Consider the following 14802-nt stretch of genomic DNA (forward strand, 5'->3'; position numbering starts at 1 on the left):
ACCTATTTCACATGTGTGGATGAGTTTTAAACTAAAAAATAATAGGATATTTTCATCTCTCCTCTCTCCTAAATCAAACCAAATCAAAAAGGGAGCCAAACTGGTCCAAAATTCAGCCAAACTGAAGCTTGAAAATTCTAGAACTCAGTTGGACTTAGTTAGTCGCCTCCCTCACCTATAAATAGACCCTCATTCCTTTGTATTCTCATATGTGAACTAAACTATGTCGGTATTACTCTAAGTGAAGCTTATTTTCATAATGTATTTTCATTCCGTAAGCTTCTTTAATGAAGAATTTTTAATCAAAGAAATTGTTTTTATAGATGGAACTTCCGTACTTATCTGGTATTCCCGACCTCACCCAGTCCCAAGACATGACTGTGTTCGCCTTTGAGCATCTCATCTCTTCCACTACAACTCGAACAAGCCGAGTCAGACTCGCATGCCATTTTGAGGATTTATATTTTCCTGACCCAGCGGAGAGACGACATCATAAGTGGTTTGGAGGGTAGTATGTCCATGCCTCTTGTGACCGGCGTGCAAGCAACGCTGAGGCAAAACCTCTCATTGGCCATGATTCTGACAAAGTTGAAAGTGGTACATGGTGTCATTCTATATCATTCAACGCCTTGGAATTTCAGACTCTCATGCCAAATCTACAGACTCCTTAGTCGCTTTATTCCTAAGGAGAAGATAATAGCTCCCTTGGCAGTAGTAATAAGTGAACATTTGTATCAGGGTGGCATGGCTATGGCCCAGTACCGCTATCTTATGCGTCTCCCGAGGAGATTTTGATTTCTAGAGCCGAGCTGCTCTATGTACATATTGAAACTTTTATATGAATAAAGAAATGTTTTCTGGAGAAACATTCCCTACTGTATAAGTGATTGTTTATGGATGAACCGATTTAAAAAAATCTGTTATCGGACATATGTCATAGATCTCCAATAAGATCAATTGTCTTGTTTAAGAAATTATTTTTCGAATCTCTTAAGTCTTAGAATCTCGTGGACGATATCAAGAATAAAAAATTAATAATATATCATTTTTGGCAGAATCATGAGACGAGGAAACCATGGCCGTCAGCCAGACCCTTTCTCTGAAGATGATGAGCTTGACCCTGACATTCGCAAGGATGTTCATAGAACTCAGCCAGGACCCTTCAAAGGAGAAGGGGAGAACCTGGGCAAGGTTATGGAGGAATGGGTGGAAGCCATGGAAGAATATTTTGACGTCACCGGGCTAGAATGAGCGAAGTAAAATGACTCTTGCCAGGATGAAGATAGTGGAAACAGCCAGGGTGGCATGGAGGAACCATTGTGACACCAACCGTCTCGATAGAAACCAAAATGAATGAATTCTTAGAGCTGAAGCAGGGGAGCAAAACCATTGATGAATATCACCAGGTCTTCGCTCTTCTACTTAAATATTCACCACCTCTAGATATGAAGAGAAACTCATGGCCAGGTTCATTTGGAGAATGATCAAACCCTTGGACACACTGGTCAAAAATGCCAAGCCAGTGTCCATGGCTGAAGCTATCAGAATGGCAAAGTACTTTGCCAAAGCCTTCATCGTAAAAGTCCCACCAAAGCCAGCTCCCTCATCCTTTAAAAGATTTCAGACACCGGGAAGTTCTTCCAACTTTCCACCTCCAAAGAGACACCAAGGTCTTAACCAGAATGTGGAGACAGGAGGCTTCAGAAATGAAGGAAGACCTTCTCCCCCCTGAAGTACATTCTTAAGAACTTCGGTTCTCTCCAGAATGCAAAGGGAAGAACTTTGAAGTGAGAACAAATGCTTCGGATGTCAGGGATTTGAGCACCAGCTTAAGGATTGCCCATATCCTTCGGTGGGCCAAGGAAGCCAGGGTCCCAGAGTTCAGAGACTGACTCCTTCATTTCAGTCCCACCAACCAGGGTCCCCTGCACTAGAATGAGGGTAACTCAACAAGAGTGCCAGCTCAGCCTGTAACCTCCATGCAAAGCAGTTTCCAAAATCCCTCCCAGAATTGGAATAATCAAAGAGAGAGTTCCACCTCAGACTGCAGCAGCCAGAGCAGTCACCATAACTGAGGAAGTGGAGGAAGAGAAAGGATAGATCTATGCAGCAATTGAGCATCATGGGAATAACTTTCAATTCTCAATCCTCTAGCAGAGTACCAGGGTAAGAAATTCAAGCTTTTGATTGATTCAGGCAGTACTCATCCTTTTATTTCCCCAGGATGTCTACGTAAATTAGTCCTAAATAAAAAATTAGGGAAACCTATGCAAGTGGAATTAGCCAGTGGGAAGATTCTTTTCACTCACCTTGAGAATGACCTTATTCAGTTTATCCTAGATGGGAACATAATAGAGTGCCAGTTCAAAGTCGTACCCTTGGGAATATATGATGGAATCCTTGGAATGAATTGGCTCCAAAAGAATCAGGCTGACATTCATTGTCAAGGAACCATCTCTTTCCTTGACCTTCTCGAGAATAAAGTTCAAGGAATTGGAATTTCCAAATCCCCAGTGCTACAATTAGTCAAGGCTTCCAAATTATTAAAAGGGCTCAGAAAGAGGCAAGCTGTGTATGTCGTTAAAATTCAAGCTCAGAAAGAGGCAATCAGTCCTCCAGACTCCAGCAAAGTACCAGGGTAAGAAATTCAAGATTTTGATTGATTCAGGCAGTACTCATTCTTTTATTTCCCCAGGATGTCTGCGCATAAATTAGTCCTAAATAAAAAATCAGGGAAACCTATGCAAGTGGAATTAGCCAGTGGTAAGATTCTTTTCACTCACCTTGAGACTGACCTTATTTAGTTTAGCCTAGATGGAAACATAATAGAGTACCAATTCAGATTCCTACGCTTGGGAATATATGATGGAATCCTTGGAATGAATTGGCTCCAAAAGAATCAGGCTGACATTCATTGTCACAAAGGAACCATCTCTTTCCTTGACCTTCTCGGGAATAAAGTTCAAGGAATTGGAATTTCCAAATCCCCAGTGCTACAATTAGTCAAGGCTTCCAAATTATTAAAAGGGATCAGAAAGAGGCAAGCTATGTATGTCGTTAAAATGAATCAAGTAGACATAAAATGCAAGGCTAAAGAACGAGAGTGGTTCAGTGATGAGTATGTAGATGTGTTTCTTGAAGAGCTGACTGAGATGCCTCCATCTCGTGAAGTAGATCATGAGATCGAATTAACCCCCGGAGCTCAACCACCAATAGCCCAGCATGCATACAAAATGTCAGTCCCTCAAGCCATAGAACTTAAGTAGTTAAGACAACTATTAGAGTAGGGATTCATCAGACCCACTGTCTCACCTTGGGGTGTGCCCGTTCTCTTTCAAAAGAAGAAAGATGGAACGTTAAGACTCTATGTTTACTACAGAGGATTGAATCAATTAACAATTAAGAATAAGTATCCTATTCCTAGGATTGATGAACTTCTAGATCGGTTAAGTGGGACCCAAATGTTCACAAAGATAGATCTCAAATCTTGGTACTACCACATCAGAATCAAGGAGCAAGACATCCCAAAGATAGAATTCAATACTCGCTATGGGCATTATGAGTTCAGAGTCATGCCGTTTGGATTGACTAATACCTCAGCGACATTTAATCATCTCATGTAGGATATTCTCAGAGAATACTTGGATGATTTTCTTCTTGTCTTCTTCATCGATATCTTAGTATAGTCAAAGAATGTTGCAGACCATGAAGATCATGTGCACAAAGTCCTGGAAATCCTAGGGAAACACCAACTCTTTGCAAAGAAGAGCAAGTGTTCCTTCTCTATTGACTAGGTTGAATACTTGGGATTCATAGTGTCAAAGGATGGGATTTCTCCTGACCACGCAAAAATCCAAGCAGTAGTTGATTGGCCAGAATCCAAGTCAGTAAAGGAAGTCAGAGGATTCCTAGGATTAACCGGATGGTATAGGATCTTGATACCTAGGTATGCTCAGATAGCATCCCCTTTGACTAACCTTCTCAAGAAAAGTACACTTTTTCAGTGGACTGCAATGTGTCAGAGTGCCTTTGGTGACAAGCTAAAGATAGCCTTAGTAACCAACCCTATTCTTAAATTGCCAGATTTTACCAAACCCTTTGAGGTAGTTACTGATGCCAGTGGAATTGCCTTAGGTGGTGCTCTAATGCAGGAAGGTCATGCAGTGGCCCCTTGAACTTAGAACACATGAGAGAAATTATGTCGTCCCCATGACTTGGAGTTACTCTCAATAGTGTATGCTCTGAAGAAGTTGTGGAGACATTATCTTTTGGGACAAAGGTTCACCTTGATGACAGATCATCAAAGTTTGTAGTGGATGTTCACCCAAAGGGATCTCAACATGTATCAAAGGAGATGGATGCAGACCCTACAAGAGTTTGATTTTGAAATAAAGTATCGATCGAGGAAAGAAAATGTGGTTGCAGATGCGCTCAGCACAAAAGCCTCCTTGCTTGCAATTATAGTGGTGTCAAATCCATTGATCAATGAAGCAAAGGAGAAAATTACGCAAGACAATAATCGGTACAAATGATGTGGGAATAAAGGGAAGAATTCTGAGAAAAGCCCATGATAGCCTGATAGCTGGACATCCAGGGTTTATAAAAGCCTATATGTCTGTGAAGAAAAGCTTCTTCTGGCCCCAGGACTCAAAAAAGATGTACTTGATCATGTGCGGAAATGCTTGATGTGCGAAAGAGTCAAGGCAGAGAGAGTCAAGATGCCAGGGAAACTGCAGCCTCTAGACATTCCACAGATGAAGTCAGAATGCATCAGTATGGACTTCGTCACTAGATTACCTTCAGTGCAATCAGGTTACAACTCCATTTTTGTGGTAGTTGACAGGCTAACCAAAGTTGCCCATCTGATTCCAGTGAAAGAAACATACTCTGTAGTGGATGTTGCCAGAGTTTTCCTTAAGGAGATCTTCAGATTGCATGGTTTACCCAGGAGGATAGTAAGTGACAACAGAGATCCCAAATTCACATCGAGATTCTAGACTGCGTTCTTTGAAGGTGTAGGAACTTTCTTGGATCTCAACACAGCCTATCACCCGGAAACTCATGGCCAGACGGAAAGGGTGAATTAGGTAATAGAAGATATCCTTCGGTCATGCTACGGTAGGGAACCCAAGAAGTGGTTAAGTCATCTGCATTTGGTCGAATTTGCTTACAATGCTTCTTATCATCGGAGCATTAGGATGAGTCCTTTCAAAGCTTTGTATGGAAAAGATTGACTTACACCATTGACTTGGTCTGACCCATTGATCAGAGTCAAAATGTCCAGACAAATGCTTGATGACATGGACCAGCAGATGCAATCAATCCGTAAAGATAAGACAAGCAAAAGCAGTATGCAGATAAAAAGAGATATGAGAGAGAGTTCGAAGAATCAGATATGGTCTTCATTCGAGTACGACCAAAAAGAAGTTCCTTATTCTTAGGGAAGTACAAGAAGCTCTCTCCCAGATACTGTGGGCCGTATGCTATCATAAAGAAAGTGGACGATCTAGCCTACAAACTTCTTCTGCCTCCCCATCTCAAGGTACATTATGTATTCCATGTCAGATTGCTTAAGAAATATGTGAAAAGATGCAGGGGAGAAGAGAGCTTGAGCTCTTGCAAGCACACACACACTCACAAAACCCTAAAAGAGAACACACAAGGTGAGAGGTTGAAAATCTTCTTCTTCTTCACTCAACACTCAACACACCATATACAAAGATAAGAGTACACCCAATATCACTTACACACCCAATATGAACTTGCCTTTTTCACAGATTCAACAATCTTTAAAACAATCATTTAATGAAACCATAGTGTTACTAATCATAATCATCTAATTATCCAGTTGAATTCTAATTTCCAATTCCTTCCTTCATCGGTGTACCTATGGCATCATTGGCAACCAGAACGCTCACCACCTGTTCACTCAGGGGTCTTTTCAATAGTTCCTAGCTCATAGTACCCGACAATATAATCACATAAAAATATCTAGATGGAATCTTTGTTGAAGATGAGCAAGATCAACTAGCAGATCCATATAAAGGAGCCATGGACTCATTCGTTGAGGACCAACAAGGTCAATCAACTAGATCCATGCCCGAATTTAGAAAACTACTCTTACTCCTTGTTCCAATATCTTTCCCGACGTAACAGATAGGTCTCCACGACCTCATTCATAAGACGGTCAAAATGCTTCCCCAACATTCTTGACATAAAACAGTCATTTAAAAATAGATTTCACAAACAAATACAGTTCCAATAATATTTCCATCTTTTCTCATTACTCCGCATCCTTTCACATTAGACCCCATCTTTTTTTCATCTTACCACAATTTTATTTTCATCATTGATCCCTATCACCTCACATCATTCCTACATCAAATCACATCCAATTGCATCATCCACACATCAATCCACATCATCCATCCATCCATCCACATCAATCCACACGTCAATCCACATCATTCAAACATCCATGTACATCAATCCACATCATTCACTCATCATACACACACCAATCCACATTATCCACACATCCATCCATATCTTCCATACATCCACCCGCATCAATCCACACATCAATCCACATTATCCAAACATCCATGCACATCAATCCATGCCATTCAATCATCATACACACACCAATCCACATCATCCACATCAATCCACATTATCCACACATCCATCCATATCTTCCATACATCCATCCACATCAATCCACATCATCCAAACATCCATGCACATCAATCCACATTATCCACACATCAATCCGCCTCATTTCATAAGCATTCCCATTCTCATCTAATCACATATTTTTCTATCTCATCACTTATTTCCTCATTTATCCTTATCATATCTCACCCACTTGTATCTACCCATATATCTCATCACTTCACATTTATTAACATATATCCAGTTTACATCACATCTTATCACATTCATTTCACATCACATCTCATTCATTCACATGCTGATTCATATGCTAACACATTCATTCATGTCCCTTATCATTCATTCACATCTCGATTCACATCACATCACATCCATTCACATCCCTTATCATTCATTCACATCCTGATTCACAGCATATCACATCCATTTACATCCCTTATCATTTATTCACATCCCGATCCACATCACATCACATCCATTCACATCCCTTATCATTCATTCACATCCTATATCATTCATTCACATCCCTTATTATTCATTCACATCCCGTTTCATATGCTATCACATTCATTCACATCCCTTATCATTCATATCTATCCAATTTACATCACATCTCATCGCTTCAATTCTCGTTTTATATCCATCACATTTACATCCACATATATATTCCCACATACATCCACATCCATACTTATCACATACATATCCACATCTATTCTTTCACATACATCCACAACCATACTTATCACATACACATCCACATCTATCATTTCACATACATCCACATCCATTCTTTAACATACATCCACTTCTATTCTTCACATACATCCACATCCATCCATCCCTTCATTCCCATCTATCAGATTCACATTACTTCTCATCACATCTATTCACCTCACATTCTCGTCACTCCTATTCTCATCACATCCATCCATCCATTCATTCCCATCTATCTGATTCGCATCCCATCTCATCACATCCATCCATCCATTGAGTCCCATCTATCTGATTCGCATCCCATCTCATCATATCTATTTACTTCTCATTCTCATCACATCTATTCTCATCACATCTATCCATCCATTCATTCTCATCTATTTGATTCGCATCACATCTATTCTTAGAATACAAGAGAATCCTTATTTTTTATATAAATATTCTTTACACATCTATTTATGCATAATTTTAATTTTAAGCAGAATAACTCTTTTGAATTAAAAATAAAATTTTTTATGCATCTTTCTATTCATAAAATCAAAATTGATGAGAATAACTCTTTTGGAATAAAAATAAATTCCTTATGCATCTATTTATGCATAAATCAAAATTGATGAAAATAACTCTTTTGGAATAAAAATAAATTTCTTTGTGCATCTTTCTTTGCATAAAATGAAAATTGATGAGAATAACTCTTTTGGAATAAAAATAAATTCTTTATGCATATATTTATGCATAAAATCAAATTGAAGAAAATAACTCTTTTGGAATAAAAATAAATTTCTTTATGCAACTTTCTATGCATAAAATGAAAATTGATGAAAATAACTCTTTTCGAATAAAAATAAATTTCTTTATGTATCTTTCTATGCATAAAATAAAAATTGATGAGAATAACTCTTTTGAAATAAAAATAAAACTCTTTATGCATCTTTCTATGCATAAAATCAAAATTGATGAGAATAACTCTTTTGGAATAAAAATAAATTCTTTATGCATCTATTTATGCATAAAATCAAAATTGATGAAAATAACTCTTTTGGAATAAAAATGAATTTCTTTATGTATCTTTCTATGCATAAAATGAAAATTGATGAAAATAACTCTTTTGAAATAAAAATAAATTTCTTTATGCATCTTTCTATGCATAAAATGAAAATTACACTTTTAGAATACACAATTGGTGGGGATTACTCTTTTTAGATAATAAAAGATAAAACTTATTTCACCAATTTTTAGAAAATTTTGCCATAACCTCCTTTGTATGGTGTGAGGTGAAAAAAAGAAGAAAGAACCTGCCTCTATAGCCCTTCCACCTCGCAAACTTGGAATAACACACACAAACGGGGGCACCACCAGCCGCTGGAACAATTCTCGCACTCACCACCCAACCCACGCCAGACAAACAGCATAAAATAGGGGCACCGTAGACCAAAGCAAACATCCAGCAATATATTCCCAGATCAAAACATTTTACAAGCTTCTCCCGACACAGAAGCCTTACTCACACAACCATAAACAAAACACTCAGGCTCAGACCTGTCAGCCGAGGATACACCACATCCCCAATCACCACATAATCCACTCGCCTGCCTGCTGTACCAATCACACCAGAATGAACCCGGCCACTCTCGCTCCAGAAGGCGCCCACACCAGCTAACCCTCGAGTCCTCTACAGCCCATCACTTCTGCATGTGTCGTCAGCAGCAGCTACACCATCATCTCTCTCTCAGTCTCTGTGCTGATCCTCTGCCAGCTCGCAACAAACCCAGGCAGCTTATCTGCCCTGCTATCGGCCCACCACCAAGCAGCAACACCAACCTCTCTCTGTGCTTCACTCGGCACCCATTCTGTCCACAGCCCTGTCTCCTAGGCGGCCCACACCAGCCAACCTGTCACTTGCAGCTTATCTGCTCTCCTTTTGTCCTCGCTAGCAGCTCCCTTTGATGCCAGCACTCGTCTCTTTCCCACAGGCAGCGTCCCACCAGCCTTTGCCTTCTCCAACACATCTCTACTCGCTGACGACCATCACCTTGACGCCAGTCTACGTTATACCAGGTTCTCTGCAAGCCCACAGCCTCGCACGAGAGCCGCCAGCTACCTTTGCGCTTCCCACTTGTATGGCTGCACTTTACTCTGTCGCCCGTCCTCCTCACCAGCAGCGCCTAGCCCACACATGGCTGTGCTTTACTCTGCATCAGCACCAGCTCCTCTCTACACCAGCCCGTCAGTCGGCATCCACTCTTCTCTTCACACTAGAGGCCCACTAGCCTTCGTCCTCTGCGTATGGCTGCAGCTACGCTGGCGGGCTCCCAAAGCGCCTCCACGCTGCTTCACCAGTCGCCCTCCTCACCAGCAGTAGCTGCATACGCCCTTCTCTCTCTGCGTCCAAGGAGCCCCCCAACAAAGCGACCTCCTCTTTGTTCTGCAGGCTGCCGACTCGCCACCTTCTCCACCCTTCCAGACATGTGCGCTGGCAGCCATTCCACGCTCCACGCCATGTTGCCAGCTGGCCACGTTATCCTTTTTTTATTTTATTCTCCTAATGCCTAAGGATGGCCACCCCCCATACCTTCTATTTCACACCCATGCTAAAGGCAACACTGGCCACATCAATGGTTGCTTTCCCGTGCTCCACACACCTTCGCTCCCAAGGCAACACCAGCCCCTTCAGTCTTCTATTGTCCATGCCTTCCACACTTTCAAACAAAGCTTCTAATGCCCAATTTTTTCTTTGGGACGCCCACACATATCAAGCCATCGAACGGCTGAACAGCTGCTACTACTGACCACATTCCGGACATGCCTGACAGGCTCAAATCCAAACCGATCCACCTTGTACACCTGGCAACGCCCTCAAAGCCAAAACCCTCACACACATCATGCATCCATATGTACACTGACCAAGAAGACCACTCAGAAAAAAGCCTGACATATGGCTGACCATTTTTTAATTTTTCCTAACTTAAAATTACTTAAAAATTATCCCCAATTGGTTTTTAAACACTCTAAACTAATCAATTTTCACTTTTAAGAGAGGAACAATATGAAAAGTTTAATTCCAACAATTAGATCACTTAACTAGGATAAAGAAGGGCTGATTTTAAGGAAGAGAGAGGGGGAAAGCCTTTCCAAGAAGGCATAGCATCTATTTATCATTTTAAGATAGCAAACAATTTATAAAACCATTAAAAGAATAAGAAAAAGTAAGATTTATTACTTACATGAAATTCTAGGAACTTTCCTTTGGCTTGATGGTTTGAGGGATCTACTCTTGTTTGCAATAAGAGTGGCCACCAATTTTTTAGAAGAGGGAATGGTCAAAAACTAGTGAATTATTAAGAAATTCACAGTTTTATTGGCTCTTGGGAGAAGCAAAGTAAGAGTGCATATAAAACACTATTAAGCTTCAACAAAGGGGGAGGCTTCTATTTAAAGAAAAAATGAGCTTCTAACCAAGCAAACTGATTCTAGAATTTTTTAGATCAGTTTGGTCAATTTTTTACCATTTTTAGATTAGTTTAGCTTATTTTTTGGAACTAGACTTGAATTAGGAGAGAGGAGAGATGAAATATCTCAATTTTTGATAATTTTAAACTCCACCACATGTGAAGTAGGCACCTCCTTCATGAGGGGGGAATTCCCATTATGAGGTGTCAAAAATCTATTTTTTTAGTAATTCCTTTGGTCCTTAGTCCACTCTTCATCTTATGTGAGTATTTACTCATTTTTGGGGGGATTTTCTTTATTTCTCTTTTTATCTTCTCCACACATTTGGATGAATCTGATTGGCTCCTCAAAATCTTAATTTAAATGTTTTTGAAAATCTAGACCCCTAGAATAAGGCCTCTTGAACAAATTATACTTGATTTCTAATGCACCTTCTGAAAATCTTTTTGAACTTTTGTTTCGGGGAAACTTATTTTAATAACAAGAGAGATATTTTTCCATCCAAAAATATTCAAAATCTGAATAACCTCTCTCTAGAACATTTTCTCTCTCTATGCCAAAACAGGTAGAAACAAGATCTTTTATATTTCTGAAGAGGGTTTTGATTACAGGGGAAGATGCTGGACATCTTGAGAGGCTGGGGAGGAATCTTACAATAATGGCAGTGTCTCTTGTTATCCCTAGGAGTGGGTTAAAATCCCCCCCTTTTTCTGATGGCGATCGCGTCCTTGTCGTGATCAGGTTGAAGACCTTTGTGTGGGTAGAATGGACAAACTTTGTCGATGGCTTTGATGTTGAATGATGTTCAATGGCCTTTGTTCCTCCGAGGATAAGAAAGCTAGTAAGTGAATGAAAAGGTTAGTGGTTTATTGGCAATTCCTAACGGGGTGGGAGGGTGGGGGTTTTTGCGAATGATTGTATTTTTATATTTGTGTGAGCATATTTTATTTATTTATTTTCAGTGTTTTTTGCTCACTTTGTTTTTGGCAATCGTAAGCAAGGTTACATGTGATTTGTGTTAGTGGGGATGCTAAGCGATGTTAATAATGGGAGAGAAGAGAGGGAAGGATCCGGAGGAACATATACATAATCATCAGAACGTGATGGCAGTTCTCAATTCCTCATTTGATTCATTGAAGCGACATTCATCATTTGAATAAATTGGCCTTCAATGATGTCCATTTTTGTGGTAGGATTATTGTCAAATGTTGTTGAGTAGGATCTGTTCCTACATGCTTCTTTCCATATGCTATTTATGTTCTTATATATATTTAAGTGCTCTTATGAAGCAAATATACATAAGTACAAGATTTGAGTCAAATAGACTCTTATTGAACTGCTGTGTGTTAAAGTAGCCATTGGTTGGCAAGGATTGAAAGAATTACGTCCACTTGTGAGGCTAATATAAATATCTTCAATAAGGATTAAAAATCATGGATTTGTGAAAATGGTAGCGTCGTGTAGAGAGGTTTGTAATTTGAAGGGAAATTCCAGGCAATGGGTTGTACCATTGACCAGGCCACCATGGCCCCCCAATCCAGAGTTGTACCTGGAAGTTGTTGATGGTGAGGCTTTGGATGAAATGTTCTCCAGTGCATGAGTATGGATATGTACTCATGGAGCAGCTGCTACATTATCATAGCCAAAAGAATAGTAAGCTATAAGCTTAACAAAAATGGAATGGCTATTTAAGATTTTTGGAAGTTGCTTGTGATTTTTATCACTTCTAAGTAGGACATATGTGTAACTCCCTTGTGTTTGTTTTTCATTTTTTTCCTTGTTTTTTTTTACTACCACCTTGCAAGCAACAGGTTCTTGTGGCTACTCTCCTTTTTTAGAGAATAGGTGTTGAGGAAACGTGGTGCTTATGCTAGATTCAAGAAGATGTGGAGGAGAGAGACCCAAAAATACAAGAAATGAACTTGTTTATTAAGTTGCTTATGCATACAACTTGGCCTTTGCACCTTGTAAATGCCTTCTAGCTTTGCCTTTAAATAGGTAAGCTAGTGGACCATAAGTCCATTCACACACACACTATCCTCCTAGCCTTTTACATGACCTTAGTCTTTTAATACTTCCCCTTAATATCAACTATGAAAAAATTAGAATAGGTGGTATTGGACATAGGTTGCCTTTATAACATTAGGCGTACAAGGTTGCCTTTATAACATTAGGCATACAAGGTTACGAATATAGGTGTTGTTACATTGAGATTTAAAACAAGTGCTCAGTGGAGTTAGAGGCTGATGCAAAGTTAGCCTCTAACTCTTTGTTTACGACATTTAGCAGTGATATGTCCCATTTGTTTACACTTGTTACATTTTATCTTGTTGGGATATTTAATTTGCCAAATGACCCACCTTTTTGCAATGGACACACCTTACTTTGATCACTTGATGTGACAAAGCTTGTTCGATATTCAATGAAGTGGTTGCACTTGAAGATTCAGCTCCTCCCTTTGGCCTCTTTTCTTCATTAAGACAAGATTTAATGACACCTTCAAGGGTTGGATTAGGTATGTTCTTCAGGGTGGTAACTAAGGTGGGGTACACCTTCTTGACTGCTTTTAACAAAACAACCACTGCATCATCTTCATCCATTCTCGCATTCACTAATGCAAGTTGAGCGCCATAAGGCCCTTCAAATGAGAGATAAAGGCTCCAATGCCCTCTCCTTCTTTGAGCTCCAAGCTAAAAAATTCAATTTTAAGTGAGATCTTGGAATTCTTACCACGAGCTCCATAGAGCTTGTCAAGCTCATCCCATTTCTCCTTTGCATTTTGGAAGCTGGTCCACATGATGAATAAGAGCCTCATCATCATGATGGCACATGATGATGGCTTGTCCCCTCTCATCATCTTCAATATCTTCAGTCTTACTTTGATCAATAACCTTAGTGTCAGAAATAAATGGCCAAAAACCTTTGGACATCATCTTATAATTGACAAGAACTTGCCAAGTGTGGAAGCCCTCTCGTAAGAACTTGCCAAGTGTGGAAGCCCTCTCCTGAGAACTTCTTAATTTGGGTATTTTTCTTTGACATTAGGTATTGAAGGGAGATTAAAAGAGTGTTAATGGGCTGATTTATGAAGAAGAAAACCAAAAAATTTGTGATGTTTTGGCTTAAGTAGAAAAGGAATGGCTTATGAGAGTGCACCAACCCTTAATCAAGCCAAGGATGTTATATAAAATATGATTATGTTGGTGAAGCTTATGGTGTGGCACTTATGGTGTGTGCCCATCCTCAAATTCTGATGAAGATGTGCTTCATTAGTGTCAAAGAACACTTTCTTTGGTGATTATGATCACCATTAGTGTTTAAGAAACACTATTAGTGCTTAAGAGCACCTTTTTTAGTATATCAAATGACACTTTCATTGGTGATTAGGCACACCATTAGTGTTTAAGAACACTCTTAGTGCTTAGAAGAACTCCGTAATATCAAGAGGTTCCCTTTGCTGATGGCTATGCCCACCAATGGTGTTTAGCAACACCTTTAGTGCTTATATGCCCACCAATGGTGTTTAGCAACACCTTTAGTGCTTATAAGCACACTTTTGAACCTTGTACACTTGATGAAGCTTGATGTGACAGTGAGGCTTATGAACACCTCATGGTGTATGCCCACCGATTCAAACTCAAAAGAAGATCTAGAACAAGCCCTCACAAGAGCACTTAAGAGATTTAGAGCCAAGAAGAGAATATTAGTGCAAAAAAACACGACTTTGAAGCTTTAATGGAAGCTTCAATGGCTACCATAGTGGGCAGGCCTGGTCTTTTGGTTTCGACACTTGCATCGGTGGATCATCAGGGATGAGAATTGAGTAGAAGGGCCTTCAGACCATGGGCTTAAAAAGCCCTAAGGTCTTGGGGCTTATGCTTCCATGCACAAGAGGAATGACTATACAGAATCGATGGTAGGCAGAAAACTGCATCGATTTGAACCAGTCGTCGCAAATGT

Source organism: Cibotium barometz, chromosome 27, assembly GCF_041138505.1.
Source record: "Cibotium barometz isolate CiBa-2024 chromosome 27, ASM4113850v1, whole genome shotgun sequence".
NCBI lineage: Eukaryota > Viridiplantae > Streptophyta > Polypodiopsida > Cyatheales > Cibotiaceae > Cibotium > Cibotium barometz.